The sequence below is a fragment of the Mus caroli genome, unplaced genomic scaffold (genome assembly GCF_978045245.1).
Source record: "Mus caroli unplaced genomic scaffold, Mus_caroli_1 scaffold_2, whole genome shotgun sequence".
In the NCBI taxonomy this organism is placed as follows: domain Eukaryota; kingdom Metazoa; phylum Chordata; class Mammalia; order Rodentia; family Muridae; genus Mus; species Mus caroli.
In genome coordinates this window covers 30,389,040-30,406,637 of record NW_028227257.1, presented here as the reverse complement: position 1 = coordinate 30,406,637, position 17,598 = coordinate 30,389,040, and positions in this window count along the sequence as shown.

The window sequence follows — 17,598 nt, the reverse complement described above, 5'->3', positions numbered from 1 at the left end:
GGGAGTTTGAGTGAGAACTCATGGCAGCTGTTGCAAAGCTTCAAGGATCAAAATTTCGGTCCCTAGATCTTCCATGACTGTGGATGACAGGATATGGGTTCCAAAGCCTCCACCTTCCTCCTTTAATTCAATTAGCCCCAAAGGAGCAATTCTTTCTTAGGTTTCTAGCAGCAGGCTTGTTTTCATTTTGTTTTTCTTTCAATTATTTTCTCATTTTAGGCATGTGCATGGACACATAGAGACACACAGACACAGACACACACACGTGTGTGTGTGTATGTCTATGTGTGTGTGTGTGTGTGTGTGTCTGTGTGTCTGTGTGTGTCTGTGTGTGTGTCTGTGTCTGTGTCTGTATGTGCTTGGGGTATAACCCAGGTATACGAGGATTCTTTGGAAGCACACTACCTCTCTATTTTTTCCATAGCTTCTTTTATCTTTAAAGATATTATTTCAAAAAATTTCTTCTAATTCCTTAAGATACAAGATATAATAAGCCCTTTGTGAAAAAATTAATGTAATGGCTATGTAGGTGACCCAGAGAGCCTCATATTTTAAGTACTTAAGGGCATGATGTGAGCACCAATTAGGTGAAAGGTCCTTGGCCTAAGACTTTAGAAAATTTAACCTGAAAGATTCAAGTTTGCTATTTTTTATTGCATTTACATTTCTTTACAGACTACACTTTCTCAAATTCCATTATGAAGTTTAAAGCTTAGCAGATGTGTTAGTGACTTTTATGTTACTATGACTTGACAGTAGCATACCTTCTGGAACAACTTGTTGGAAAAAGAAGTCACATTGATTCTGAGTGTTCAGTCCATAGTTGCTTGATGTCATGCACAGGAGCAGAATATCACAGTGATGGAAGCCCATGGCAGGAGCTGTCCTTAATGTCTTGGCAAAAAAGTAGTGGCATGGTACAAGGGGAGGCTAAGGAAAAGACACTCCCAAGAACTTGCCACACCAATGATATATTTCTCCACCTAGAGCCCATATCCTATGGCTTTGACAACCTCACAAATGGAGACTAAGCTATCAAAATCTGAATCAGTTGGTTCATTTTATATTCAAACCACAACAGCAGGCATAATTCTAACATAGGTGAGAAGTATATGTTTCATACACAGGAATCATAATTCCTCTTGTTAGCATCCCAGGAACAGGGAGGGGAGCCTGTGCTCCATAATTATTGTTGTTGTTGGTAGTGGTGGTGGTTTCTTTGTTTTGTTGTTGGTGGTGGCAGTAATGATAGTGGTGGGCATTAATAACAGTAACTTTGTGGCTTTTTTTCATACTTCTAAAAAGTCATTACATTACGTACTTGGCTTCATAGGCTATTGACTAATGTTTTTCACTTGCAGGGGTACAAGGCTCCCAACCCACTATTATTCCAGATGAATAAGCTGTTGTCATGGCCTCAGAGAGCTTCTACCAGTAGACGCATGGCCACCCTTAGGATAGACAAAATGTGTCCCCTCTGACATGGCCCAGCTTCCAGCTCAGAGACAACTACCTGCATGCTATGTTATTAGTGGCCCTTGTCCAGTGAAATTAGAGATCTTAAGCTCTAAACAGATATTATGTCACCTTCTGCTTATGTTCAGAAATGTCTTCAAAATCTAACAGTTGCCTAATAGAGAGCACAGTGACTTAAGTTCTCCAGTAGCAACGACAGTTCAGTGCCTGGAGAGAAAGGCTGTCTGTCAGTGAGCCTGGTGGGGAAAGAAGAAGAATCAGAGAACTACAGATGCTTCAAGACAGCCTGAGCCATGACACAGTTCTCATGGCTGGAACTGTAGATAGGATATCCATAAGAAGTGTCTCAATCACACTATCTAAACTGGCAGTTTGATAATGAATCTGCATCTCTATCCATATCCCTTTGTGATGTTCATGTTGCTGGCCTGAAAGCCACAACAGTTGTATTGCTTCTCTGCAACACATGTTCATAATTCAGAGAAGGTACTGTGTGGTTGCTTAAAGGTTACTCTGTTAGTGTAGAGTGAGAAACACAGAGTTGCAGGCTTTATGTCTCAAACTAGCCTTTATTATGTAGCCATGGCTTCATTATCACAGTTACCTAAGTAGGAATATCAGTGTCATTCTCTAAACTCTCCACCCATGGAATACCACCTCTTGAACCAACCATAGAGCCCCCTTCTCAAACCAAGCCCTCTTTACTATTCCCAACCTATCCCTGGGCTCATCTGTATCCTTTGTTACTACATGGTTGTCTCCCATTTGGGGTCTCAACCAGTCCCTTATTTTCCTTCTGACCATCCTGAAGTGATTTTTTTCAGAGACACGGACTATGTTTTTCATTTCAGTTTCAAGAGCTTCAAAGCGCTATGTGTCCTATGATGGCTTGGGTCTGTAACTGAACCACAAGATAACCACCATACTAGCCACGGTGTTTTCTTGCTATTTGCCAAACCTATTGTGCATATGGCAGTCTTTAGGCTTGGAGATATACCCATTTCCCCTGCAAAAGAAGAAACTTTACTCTGCTGCATGTGGCCCAGAAGTAAATGCATGGCCCAAGAGAGTGACATTGCATCAATTGATGGAAAGGTGACTAATCCTTCTGAGGAATCAAGTACACAGCTCAGCCTCTGTTATCTTGCTATTAATCACAATAAGAGAGTCTAAGTGTTCTAAGTATCTATGTGGGAAGGGAGAGATGGAGATGCATTTTGTCTCCTGCTTTTTACACCCTCTATAAAATCTAGATAGTTATATAAGTGCCCATAAACAGGGATGAGAGTACTAGTGGCCTTTTCTTCCAGGTATAGCTATAGCAATGAATTTCTTTTCTTGCTCTTTAAGATGGTCTGGAATGTCCTCTGTCCTGACCATATCCTACTTTTATGCCTTTCTGTTTCTCTAGCACACAGAATCTTGCCTGACCCAGAGCCAACATCTTTTGAATTTTATGCCCCAAAGTTATTTTCAACTGATGAGGGACAAACATAACTTGGATAAATGAATACTGTGGTGATTCTAAGGTGCTGTTGCTATGGTTCCTCAATGGATTGGACACAGCTAGCCATAGCAGAAGGATCATCAACCCTGCTATTCATACATCTTTCAACCCTCTGACTCATTCATGATTCCTAGGGTTACCCTCAGAAAAACTATCTGCATGTATACACACACATACACACACACACACACACACACCACAATTAGTGAAAGCTTTGAGAAAATCCAACTGAAGAAGTGCTACAGTTTGTGTAGTTTATTTCATCAAAATTCACACTGGAAGTCAATTATCAAGTTGAGAGGCATGTGAGCTTTAACAGACGGTTAAAGGAAGACAAGATCTACCACCATGAATGGCTTACGATCTCTCTCAAGAGACTGGGTACAATAAGTGGGCATCACAGGATTTAGTTAAACCTCAAGAGTGAGTGGCTATAAGGCAAGGACACCATAGACTAAGCAAAACTCTTTCCCTTATAACTTTCCCATTCTCGGTTATTCTGTTATATCTAAATTATAAACTGTTCATATTAGATATATGTGTGAATATTTATTCCTCATATCCAATAATCTCAAATATTATGGGTCTGAGTGGAAAAGGATAATAAAAGGCCCACTTTCCACAGTTGTCCACAAAACTTGGTGTCAGTGAATCAGGGTGCAGCTTAACTATATGGAGTTTAATCTCTTTCATGCCTCATATGGCCCTGAAGTCTAAGGAAACGAAGAAGCTGACAATGGAAATTATACATGCAAATTATAAATATTACTTACAATTTGTAAATGTTCTGAGAACACTTACCTCATGGAAGTTTCCATGATTCTTGCCCAATGATCATTACACAGATAAGTAAATCAAGGCCAAAGATAGAAAAGAACTCTCCTGTATTAGCCCTTCAACACATTGCCAAGATCCAGCCATTCTCAGCACTGTCTCATGGTTCTGGTTATTCCTGCCTCCAAGAGGTTAAAATAAATGAAGTGGTATTATGCTTGTTGTGAATTTGTTACATTTTATTGATCATGAGGAATAAACGTGCTCTGAGCCCAGCTCCTCCATTCAGTGTGCACTTTCAGGTCCCAAGTAGCACACATCTCAGCTGCTTTGTCAGCAGAGCTCCATTATCTTGTTATTATAACACCACCCACATCCCTGCCTTCTCCTCAGTTAATCTGACAGGCATGCTCTATATCAAACCTTACTTCATTATCCAACCCTTAGCTTTGTTCAAATGCATTTTCAGGGTGCTTTTCTTTCACCTTCATTCCATCCTCCATATTTTCTGCCCTTCTGGGGCCATATATTTATTTTAATTTCAAACTAAGTTAGTCTCTGCTATTTACAACCTGACTACCTCCTGGCCAGAATGTCTAGAATGAGTTTTCCTTGCCATAATGAAGGTCAGACCATTCTCTGAGGAGCCTGGGTTTTTATTTAGTTTTAAACTATCTCTGAAATATATTTTCTTTAAATGCCTCTGATCTCCAAACTTATAAATCAGTCTTTGGTGCACAGTAGCGTATTTTCCAATCAAAAATGGTTTTAATAAATAAATCACCAATATTTGTCCCATACTGTCATCCTAATGTTTTTGTTTTGAACTAGTATTTTTCTGATGACATGAGCAGATATTTGCTTCTCCTTAGACATGGGTATATGACAGGTGGCAACAGGACTCTTCAAAAAGCACCCTGATGAGGCAGATGAGTGTTTACACAGAACTTACCTTCAGGAGGAAGGCACAGCAGACTTAGGTGGTCCATTCCTAGGAGTAATAATTCCACACATGAAACATTTGGGGAACTGCATCTATGCAACATAATACCAAGTTGTGCAATATCCGTGGAACCTCAGCTTTACATAGTATCTATGACTGAGATCTTAAGTGTGACTTAAAGGCCTGGGCATGAAAGGCTTGGTTCAAAGCTTCTGACAAATCAATTATTGGAAACTTATGCAACTCTTTGTTTGTTTGTTTGTTTGTTTGTTTGTTTGTTTCAGAGATGAGGATCGAACCCAGGGCCTTGCACTTGCTAAGCAAGTACTCTACCACTGAGCTAAATCCCCAACCTCATTATGTAACTCTTGATAGGCGGAATCTGGTGGGAAGAAAGGAGGGACTATCGGAATCTAACTTCCTTCTCTTTCCACTTCTTTCTTTTCAAGAAGTTAATTTCTCTCCCTGTGGCAGCTGCCACCTTGTTGCCTGCCTTAAGTTATGTCCAAAGGCAATGGGACAAAGTGATTACTGATGAATACCTCAGTAACTGTTTCTTATTCTGTTACAGTGATGGAAAGTTTACCAATACCAAGCCTGCGCATGCTGTCTTGATTTAGGAATTTAGGAGTCCTGCCACACCAGAGGCTCCTGCAGTGGTTTGCAACTGATGCATTCTTAGAGGTCAACTGCCAAGCAGTTACCTGTCCTTCAGTATTCTAGAATCACTTTTTCACAGAACAGGCTGACACTAAGGAGCAACCAATTGGTCCTGGTTCATAATCAGAAACGAACTATTTTAAGTTTGGATTCAGATTTTTTTGTTTGTTTTTGTTTTTCAACATTTCCTTTAATTTCATCATGTTTCCCCAGTGTGGCTGTGTTGAGAGTGTAAGATGTTTAAGAGTTAAGGTTTAGTGAGGGGTTGTTATAACCCCACACAAATCTTTCTAGCTTTTCACTTTACCATCAGGGTGATGCCTGGGCATCTCAAATTCCTTGTGAATTCAGATTTGAGATAAATATCTCGCAATTAACTGAAACATGTCGAAGGAGACTGGAGATAGATATAGATACTTAGATGTCAAAAGGAGATCTGAATAAAGAAAGATAAAGGAGTGAATAGACAGCTTTAGAGGATCATCCGCAATTATGGATGACTGTGAAATTCTAATGTTTTAAATTGTGAGATTTTAGTAATTATAACTCCGGGTAAGAATTGAGGGAGAGGAATAACCAAAAGGAATCTCATATCAGAGAATTGAAAATACTTCTGACTCATTGATTTAAGTGATTACCCTTGCACTGTAGTCTATATAAAAGAAAGTCCTAAAAGAATTTCTGTTTTGTTTGACCTGGTCTTCTCATGGAACCCATGCTGGCTTTGAACTTACAGTCTTCCTGTCTCTGTCTCCCAAGTCTTTTGACTATGGCTGTATACCATCACATGTAGCTGTGCAGGAGATTTTAGAAAACAATAAGTCCAAAACATCAAATAACTAGAGGACTCAGTGAAATCTCAAGGCAGCTGTATATGAAGCCAACCAAGGGAAGCCAGGGAAGCAAAGGGTTCATGATGTGGCCCCTTACTGAGATGGTTTCTTAAGTGGGACCATGCCAAGAGAGAGGAGAGGCCTGGTTTTGGTTTGTGGAATCCAATCTAAGTATATTCGATCTTTCTTCACAAAGGAATAACATTTGATTTTTTTTAACTTTATATTTGTTTTGCCTTGTGAAAATTGTCTTCCCACACTGCCTAATAGCTATTTTTTTAAAAATGGTAACATCAGATGTAATAGAGCAAAGCAAAAATGTCTTTGTGAACCTCTTTTTTTCTTAATTTGCTTTTTCATGTTGTGATAAGCCCAGTGACCAAAAGCAACTTGAGAGAAAAGCTTTATTTAACTCACACATCTACATTAATAGTATGTTGTGGAGGGGAGCCAGGGCAGGAACTCAAGGCACCTGAAGGTACAAACTAAAGCAGAGGCCATGGTAGAATCCTGCTTACATACTTGCACTTCAGGGTACATTAAAATACATATATTATACCTCTCAGTATCACCTGCCCCGTGGTAGCACTAACAATTATTTAAGAAAATACCCTGACAGATTTCTCTATTGTTTCAGGTGAGAGGCAATATCAGCCTGATGATATGTCTCCACCTTTCTTTTGTTCTCAGAAATTGACAACTTTAAAGTCTCATTTAAATAGAGAAATGTGCTAGTTTTGCCTTTTGTTTGTTTGTTGGGCTTTTTTTCAAAATTTTTATTAGATATTTTCTTCATTTACAATTCAAATGCTATCCCAAAAGTCCCTTATACCCTCCCCCACCCTGCTCTCCAACCCACCCACTCCTGCTTCCTGGCCCTGGTATTCCCCTGTATTGGGGCATATAATCTTTATAAGACCAAGGGCCTCCCCTCCCAATGATGGCCAACTAGGCCATCTTCTGCTACATATGCAGCTAGAGACACGAGCTCAGGGAGTACTGATTAGTTCATATTGCTGTTCCTCCTATAGGGTTACAGACCCCTCCAGGGGTACTTTCCCTTGGGTACTTTCTCCAGCTTGTTTTTAGGCAACTTGATAGAAGCTAGAGACATCTGAGAAGAGGAGATCTCAACTAGAAAATGCAGCAGATGGCTTGTAGGCAAGTCTATGGGGAAATTTTTTATTTTGGTTTGGTTTTGCTTGGTTTGTTTTTTTGTTTTGTTTTGTTTTGCTTTGCTTTGTTTTGTTTTGCTTGTTTGTTTGTTTGTTTTGACTAAGGATAGCTATGGGAGGTTCCTGCCCATTACAGGAGTGGGATTATTCCACCCATATTTTTGGATGTGAGACAAAGTCCAGCTGGCACTTTATTCTCTGTGGACACTTTTCCCCCTCTTCCTTCCTTCCTTCCCTCCTTTCCTCTTCCTCTGCTTCCAACCCATCTTATACACACTTCCCCATTCTGTGAGCATGAGTCATTAGACACCTTTGAAAGGAAACCTATGTCACTCACACTTATCTCCAGTTCTCTTGTGTGTTGTCCAAACCAGACAGGTATGCTATCCACAAAGTGTCACATCAACACTGGCCTTCCAAGGAAGCTAAAAGATAGAAAGCAAGTAAAAAGATACAGAGGCATAGGTAAAGTAAAATGTACCTCTGATTTAATGAAAACAGGTTAAAAAGAAATTGCAACAATTGTGGTTAACTAGCTTTCATTCAAGTGTAAAGAAATTAACACCAGAAATTGAATCTACTTTATGAACATAAAATCAGGTCCAATTTTAACCCAGCACAGGTTTCAGAGCAGCGCTGTTTCTTGGAACGGATTAGATCTTCAGGACTGGACAGTAAGGTGGGTTACAGCAAGCTGACTTCATGGATGCACAGTGGGAATTCAAATCAGAGGAAGAAACACAGTCCTCAACCCCCAGTCTGTCAAAAGTTACCCAGGCTACAAAATGTGTCTTCATGAACAAATAAGCCCTGTTGCCAAACCTCCAATGCCTTGTCTGGACTGCTGTGTGCTATGGACACTTTCACTTCATAAAAGGATCTCATCTTAACCAAGAACCTCACAGTGGGATGTTTCTTGGTAAGGAAGTACTGGGGCCTATGGTCCCTGCTCAGCAACCAGAATCTACTCTTTTGGGTGCATTTGCAAGTGAGACTAAAACCAGCACTGAGAACTTACCTTTGCTAGAAAGTACTGACTCCTCATTTGGACACACCCATAAAGAAGACTAAAATCCTGTTCTTCCTGCTTTCATTTTGTGTCTCTCTGTCCTATTTACTTTGAAGTCATCAAAGTAAATAATTGTTTCCAACCTTTCTTCTTGAATCGTGTATTTCTGAAACACTAGACCCTCACAGGTCAGAACTTCTGTACCCCCTCCCACCACCCAGGCACCCATGCACATACACACACACACACACAAACACACAAGCAAAATCACAGCTTTGCACATGGGTGGTAATCTATAACAGCAAGCCTCCATTCTAGAGTAGAAATGATCATCTTGTTGGAACCCATCAAACTGGTCAGTTCAAGTGATGATGGTGATAAAAACTTCATAGGATAGGACCACCTTGCTGAACCAGAGCAGCTGCAATGGATCATTGGGGCCAAAATCTGCACAAAATTGCCTAATTATGCACATCTTTTGTGCATAATTTTCTTTCTCTTTTTAAAGCCTCAATTCATCTTCTATTTAAACCTAGAGCTCCTGTCTCCAACCCAAAGGAAAACTTGGGGTTACTAGATCCCTCTTTTTGTTCCTATTCAATATATTTCCCCCTCTCTACTCTTCACCATTCCTCTTCTACTTAATCAATGTTTTGTGAGTAGTGACCAAGCCTAGCTTGTTGGGGTTTCCAGACTCTGGTTTTGTGCCCCCATAATTGTTGCTTACAAGGTAAGCTATCTGCCTTCTATACTCACCTGCCTCCACATTTTGTTGACCCCAAGCCTACTCTCTGGAACCCTAATATCTCAGCTTTTCACTATTCTTAAAATCCCCATTTCTTTATTTCTAAACAATATCAACATGATTAAGAATCATGTTATAAACCTTTAGAGGTAACATTAGACTAGATTCAGAATACAAAAATGATAACATACACAGAAAGGATTTTTAGTTAATTGTCTCAGTACTAAGACCTGACAAGTAGCAACTTAAGAAGGGTCTCATTTTGGCTTATGGTTTACACATAAGTCCATCATGGCAATGATGAAATGATTCAGGGATCAACATTTGTCTGTGGTTCAGGAAGCTGTTTGATCACACCTTAGTGAGTCAGGAATTAGAGAAGAGCTAACAATCAGCTGGCCTTCTTTCTTTTATCGTTTTATTCTGTTCTTGGACACAACCTCATAGGATGACATTACTCACATTCACAGTAACATTTTATTATTGTTAATCCTCTTTGGATGCTATTGCCCTCCCCCCCACACACACACAAAGGTGTGCTTTATTTATATTCCAGGAACTTCTTAATATTAACATGTGAGAAACCAAACCTAATTATCATATTTATTAAAAACTCTTAGCCCCGTAAACCACATGGTATCTCCCAGGGCTTGTTTTTTGAGAAAATAAGTTTTTTTTTTAGTTTATGTTTTTATTTTCAATATTTTGCTAAATTTAAAATTCTACTTCTATATTAATGCTTGGTAGAAATTGTGTTTATCCATTAAAATGAAGACCTCACTCAAAGTCTTATCTCAAAAATTTAATTTTCAATAATTTAATTATAGGATTGAAAAATAAAATTATATGTACTTTTTGTTTTCTCATTCCAAAATTGGCCTCGGGCTCACAGGGGCCCTGCTTCTCTCATGATGCTGGGATTACAGGGATAGACAGCTCTTAAATATTTTTCCCACATTGCCCCATCATTTCTCTGAAGCTGCCGCCTGCCTTCTTAACTACATCTTCTTGCTCTCCCATTTGTTTGACTTTTTTTTAAAGCAAATCATCTCTTAGTGTTTCTGTTCCTTATCCTGATTTTTGCTCTCCTGTACCATAAGCCAGTGTGAGATCTTCCAACCACTAAGGAAGCCTTAAAATTGTAGGAGACCATCACACTGTAACTGGCCTGTTGAAACTTCCCAGAGTCCCTTGGTTGCCCACAGATGCCCTGTGTTTGTGGTCCTCAACTAGACATAATCAAGCTTCTCCTCACTCTTGAAGTTCTTTCATCTCCTTCCTACACTGCTCTGGTATAACGGACCTTTCTATCCTCCTTTGGCTCCAAACTTACCTTACCAAGTCTCAGATAACTTTCTCAGGTCTTTACCATTTTCCTTGAATGCAAGGTCCTTTGGGAAGGTGTATGATATCACATCTTGGACCTCAGAATGCCTTGTCTAAAACAGGACACCAACAGGGGAGTTAAATGAAATTGTCTATTAACTGAAGCCTGAGTTGAGACCTGGTCTTTAAAATTCACCATGAATGTCATTGTATGACAATCCTCTATGTGCCACTAGTTGCCATGCAGAATAGTTATGGAGATTTCTGTAAGACCTTTGACCTTAAGTTTTCCAATAATCCTTGTGACAAAACCATCTGAATTGAAAACCCTCATGTACTGTCTTCATTCTTCAAAGCAGCCCATACTGTGCAGCTCTCCAATATTCCCATGCAAATGACCAAAACTTTCCACTGTTAGAACTGGAGCATGTTTCTCATGAATAAAAATGTATGATCAACTTGGAGAAACAATAACCAAGATTCCTTTTGTAAAACACAGAAGCCTACAAAAGCAAAGTACATGATTTAATCTTTGCTGTGTACATCATTCAGTTCTCTATAGCCCAGCTTTATAATGTCAGACCAATTATCATGCAAAATGCAAACTTTTGGTCCTCTATGTTTCCATCTTGTGATAGATACACAAATAAAACTGTTTGACCTGGATAAATAAAAAGAAACTGAGTTTTTCCTGATGCAGTTATTTCAAGTACCACATGTCTTCAAAGAAAGAAAAGAAGAGTATCTGTGGCTAGGCCAGGAAACTTCTAGAGAATGGATGGCAGATACAATCTACTCTCATAGATCAAGTATCTGAGACCTCAGGATATTTCTTATTGTTAATATACTTGGATCACACAGATGGTATTCATGGGCTTCTGTAATCACTCATTCTGAAACTATGGCTAGAACACCAAGCAGGAAAGGGGAGATGTATCATTTAGACAAATGCTGATGACAATGTTTTAGCTAAACCCATTAAAGAGCTATCATGTTGCTTGTATTATTTGAATGGTCTTAAAGATAGTTGAGAAGGAAGTAGGTCTGACTGGTGATCAAGTTTGCAGATGGCACCTACCACCATGTCTAAGCAGACAGTGTGCCATGAATGAATAGATGGAGTTTTGTGATTGGAGTTTTTGTAACATGGAACATGTAGAAGTATGCATACATGGAAGGACGGGAGAGATCTAAATACCTGATTATCTGAGGTTGATATACAAAATCAGCACTGTTAAAGGAGAAAACTAACTCCCACAAGTTGTCCTCTGGTCTCATCATGCATATTCAGCCAATGTGAATAAAATCCCCTTTGCATCATATTCATTATAAAACACATAAATAAGTAGATATGCTTAGATATGCTTTTTTGTTTTGTTTTGTTTGTTTTTGTTTTTTGAGACAGGGTTTCTCTGTATAGCCCTGGCTATCTTGGAACTCACTTTGTAGACCAGGCTGGCCTCGAACTCAGGGGAATTTCTAGTAAATATGAGAAGTTCAATGAGACAGATATGAGTGTGGCGAGTGTGGCGAGTGTGGATAAATAAGGCAAGCTAGGACAGAGACCCAAAACAACTGGCAGAAGCTATGGTTGCAATTCCTTGGAATGCCCTGCATTTTTTCTATTGTGGAGCCCTCTACTCTCTTTGAAGAGTGAGAATATTCAGCTGTGTCATTGCTAATGCTGCAAGTGTACTATGGTCTGCGTGTGTCTCCCACACTCATAAGTTGGGGATCTATTCTATGACTTTCTCTGAGAAGATGTAAAAAAAAAATTCCTTACTCTGGATAGAAAACCAAGAAAAGAACAAAGTAAAAACCCTCCAAAATCTATTTGGCAATTCCAATGAACTAATTAGAATTACATGCACGAGTATAGATGAGAGGTTTATAGCAGTGGCATAAGCAACTTAAAGGCAGCCACATCATCAAAAAGCTTGCCCCAAATAAAGGTGACTCACAAAACCAGCACTACTGCAATCTCTATCCCCAGTCAACCTTTCACCTATACAGCTGTGAGGAGCTGGAGCTATGACTGGAACCTCAGGTGAAGGTCTTCTGGTCTTCACCCTTTCTTTTTAGAAAGAACTGTTAACAGCTTCACTGCCATTAATTACCACAGACCTAGCTAGCATTTTCTTCTTTTTTAAAATTTTTTAATATTTTCATTACGTATTTTCCTCAATTACATTTCCAATGCTATCCCAAAAGTCCCCCATACCCTCCCCCCCACTTCCCTACCCACCCATTCCCATTTTTTTGGCCCTGGCATTCCCCTGTACTGGGGCATATAAAGTTTGTGTGTCCAATGGGCCTCAAAAGATGGCCTAGTCGGCATTTTATTCTTTATTTTATCTTATCTTATTTCTATGGTTGAAGTGCAAAAGTATTTTGTAGGTCACTACAGTGGGCTGGGTAGTCTTAACTATCACCCTGAGATAACTTTAAGTTGCATGGAAACAGTCTCCCTGAAGCCAGATTGGCCTGTGGCATGTCTGATGTGAAAAGGGTGTGACTTGACTGTTCATTGATGTATGAAGAAGAGATCACTGTACTCAATACTATTGCCTAGGCATTGAGTCCTGAAAAACATAAGAGAGTAGAAAGTTAGCTGACATCAAGCAACAAGTAAGGTCTATGCATTTACTCTTTCTGCTCTTGGTAGTAAATGTGATGCCTTAAGTTTCTGCCTTGATACCCCAGAATATCGGAATGTAAGCTGCAACTGTAAACTGAATAAACAATTGTTTCCTTCTTCCTTCTCTTGTTCTTTGTCAGGATATTTTATCACAGCAACAAATGTGAAACCAGAACACATAAGAATGTTATTCAATGATGCCCATGACTGTGTGACTTGAGAAAAATAATGCTATTACAGCTGTCAGCCTTTGTCTTCTAGGAGGCCAGTCATCAGATTCAGCACCTTCATCTTCAACTTCCCAGTTTCCAGAAAAGTGAACAAATGAATCTATGTTCTTTATAAATTATTCAGCCTTAGGTATTCTGTTACACCCATACAGAATGGCCAAAGGAAAATTGTTTGTTGTAGGGAACTTCTATAATGCTACCTCTCTTGTGTCTATTGATCTGTAGATCTGTGGTCGTTCTTATTATAAACTGTGACTGACCAAAGCATGGAGGATGCTGTGCAGCAATTTTGTTGAAGGATCAATACCTACCATGAGTCTTTACATGAGTTATTGAATAGCATCACTCATTCTAAACCTCTGGCCCCCTACCGCGTGTATGTTGTCTTATTTCCTTCAGTGGACATGAGCTAGAATAGGAAGATAGTGTAAATTAGGAGGCATAAGAAGGAAAAGAAACTCCTCACTCTGAAATCTACTTTAATTTTACTTCTCACTAAGAGTACAGAAACTTCATTTACTACAAATGAAAAAGCCAAAATTGCCTAGAGAGAGGATGTGTGTTCCCCTAAACATATCACAGACAGGAGTGTTTAGAACCAGTGAGTTCTGTAGACTTGGGGTCAGAACATTTACAACAAGCTCTTGAGTTGTACTGTGTTAGTACTTTCTCACTGCTAAACCTAAACTTGTACCTTATTATACCACCTTAAATTTAACTTATGAAAAGAAAATCATTAAGAAAAATGAGTCAGTTCATTCATGTTACATAATTTTAAACTTTACTTGGAATTGCCTTATTTTATCAGTTTGCATCTTTTGTGAAATATAACTTTAAAAGCCACAGGATCATATATGCACAGACACACACACACACACACAAACATACACACACACACAAACATACACACACACAAACATACACACACACAAACATACACACACACAAACATACCCCTAATTTAAGGATCCCTAAGCACCTCTCTCTCTCTCTCTCTCTCTCTCTCTCTCTCTCTCTCTCTCTCTCTCTGTGTGTGTGTGTGTGTGTGTATCTACTATAATGTTCCTAGACATGTCTTTCTGTAGGACAAGTGGAACTGTGTCACCATTACAAAAACTAGGAAGGTTGAGTAGACTCTGAAACCTCAGCAATTCTCATATCTCAGAACAACAGGTATTCGTTTACTCCTGACCCATTCCTATCCTGAAGGACGTGACCATGACAACCCCACACGAGGATCCTGACAACTAGGCAAACAGCACAGAGCACAGAGAACAGACTTCTCCATGCTAATGTGCTATATACATGGGCCAGCCCGAGGGTTTAGCCAATAAGCTTCTCTTCCTGGACATTCTTTCCCGAAAAAAAGGTACTTAGTCTCTGCTCCACCCTGAGTAAGTTGTACGCATCCATTTTCCACTATGAATAAATAGTTTGAACAAACAAAAACTGTCTCTCTCATCAAGAATCAATGTGGGCCATGGGGGGAAGCCTTCATCGTACAGAGCCAGGCCGCCCAAGTCTCCCATAGAAGGCCCCTCCACACACAGGAATCTGTTTAGCTAAGTCAGATTCCCCATCTCCCCCAGCCCCAGACTTGTCAGTGATCTACAGGCCCCCTCATTTGCAACTCCACATGGTTCACAGCAACATCTGCATGCCTGGGAGTGTGGGATCCCCAAACAAAACCTCAGCCTGCACCAGTTCTCACACTGGCTGGGGGCCCCATCTTAGGCTGCATTCTGCCACACTCAGTGGGTGCCAATGTTCCACAAGCCCAGGATTCCAAGTATGTAATGTAGCCTAGTGCCTCCCTGATTTATCTGCCCAAGCAGTGTTCACACACCCAAGCTGTGAGGTAGAATGCAGATCCACATCTTTCTCTAAATGTCCATACTTTAATCTAATGTGTGTTCTCTCCATTATCTTGATGAACTCACTAACTATACCCTGATTCCTCCTGAAATTCTTTCCTACAATATTCTATCAAGGTAGGATATGGCTTTACTTGAGTGGAAGTGCCAAAAGAAGAGAACTTCTTAGGTTGATGACAGGATTTTTTTTTTGAACTATGTCTCCTGGGCATACTGGTGTATAGAGAGCTTATATTGTCTTGAACCCCAATAGAATCATTAGGGCTGGTGTACCAAGGGCAAAATTTAGAATGGCTTTTAGTTACTAAGAAGATTAAAGCTAATGGTATCTACTTAAAGTGATTGAATATAAGCCAAAGTTAAAAAAACAAACAAACAACTAGAACATTCCAAAGAATAGATGGTGAATCACTGCTTTAATATGCAGGGACAGTTATTCAGGACTCCAAATGAGCTACTTTGAAGAGTGCCTTATCTATACCATCAGCATTGAAAATTAGCATAACTCAGGAGGCTGATTTAAAAATGAACTAACATAAGTATCTCTCCAAGAACTTAATACTCACAGTTCATTTGAGTTTCTTACACAGTGTGGGTTATGTCTGAGAGAGTCCTTTCAATATAATATTGGTGAGATGCTTCAGTTGCTCACTTGATTTGTTAACACACCATCTCCTCCCAAATGATTCTTGGAAAATCATGAACAAAACATGAGCATTCAACTGAAAATTCTAAAGTAGTCCTACTGCAGACTACCATGACACTATACAATAAACATTTCCAAACTTCAGCATCCTAAGGCAAGGGTACTTATTATTGCTCAGTATGGGGGCAGCTGGGGACTGGCTGATATAACCTTTCTTGGCCAAGAGACTTTGCATTAGACTGTAGCAGCTGTGAGAGTTCTACTTCCCATTGCATTGAAGATTATCTGGCATGGCCCTGCACTACCTGTTTATCATTCTTCATGCACCAGCACAGTATGTTTTCACCATGTAATGAAGCATGAATTTTAACAGCAAGAACAACAAAAAATGAACAAAGTTACAAAATAGGCAGTTCTAACCTAATCTCTGGGCTGAGTTGAATCATGCAGTGAATACACACACTGTCACTCCCCTTTAACTCCCAATAGATGAAGAGTCATGTGAATGAATATAAATTCACGGATGAAAACTCTAATCTATCTATTTAACAAGAGAAGCCTTAGTGTCACATGGCAAAGAGTATTGACAGAACTGCAAAATCTAAGCCAATAATTCAATGTGCTTCATTCTGTTGTGGATTCGTCTAGTAGCCCTGTACTCTAGTCTCCTGTGAACCACAATATATGCTTTGCTTGGATCTTAACTATCTATACCAGTCCCAGTATATCCATTACTTTCATCACTTAATTGACTCAGTAGACAAATCTCCTCTAAAGCTGTACTACAGAGCAATTGTGATAAAAACTGCATGGTACTAGTATAGCAACAGACAAGTAGACCAATGGAATAGAATTGAAGACCCAGAGATGAACCCACACACCTATGGTCACTTGATCTTTGACAAGGGAGCTAAAACCATCCAGTGGAAAAAAAGACAGCATTTTCAACAAATTGTGCTGGCACAACTGGTGGTTATCATGTGGAAGAATTCAAATTGATCCATTCCTATCTCCTTGTACTAAGATCAAATCTAAGTGGATTAAGGAACTCCACATAAAACCAGAGACACTGAAACTTATAGAGGAGAAAGTAGGGGAAAGCCTCAAAGATATGGGTACAGGGGAAAAATTCCTGAATAGAATAACAATGGCTTGTGCTGTAAGACTGAGAATCAATAAATGGGACCTCATAAAGTTGCAAAGCTGCAAGGCAAAAGACACCATCAATATGACAAAAAGACCACCAACAGATTGGGAAAGGATCTTTACCTATCCTAAATCAGATAGGCGACTAATATCCAATATATATAAAGAACTCAAGAAGGTGGACTCCAGAAAATCAAATAACCCCATTAAAAAATGGGGCTCAGAGCTGAACAAAGAATTCTCACCTGAGGAATACTGAATGGCAGAGAAGCACCTGAAAAAATGTTCAACATCCTTTATCATCAGGGAAATGCAAGTCAAAACAACCCTGAGATTCCACCTCACACCAGTCAGATTGGCTAAGATCAAAAATTCAGGTGACAGAAGATGCTGGCAAGGATGTGGAGAAAGAGGAACACTCCTCCATTGTTGGTGGGATTGCAAGCTTGTACAACCACTCTGGAAATCAGTCTAGCAGTTCCTCAGAAAATTGGACATAGTACTACTGGAGGATCCTGCAATACCTCTCCTGGGCATATATCCAGAAGATGTTCCAACCGGTAAGGACACATCCTCCACTATGTTCATAGAAGCCTTATTTATAATAGCCAGAAGC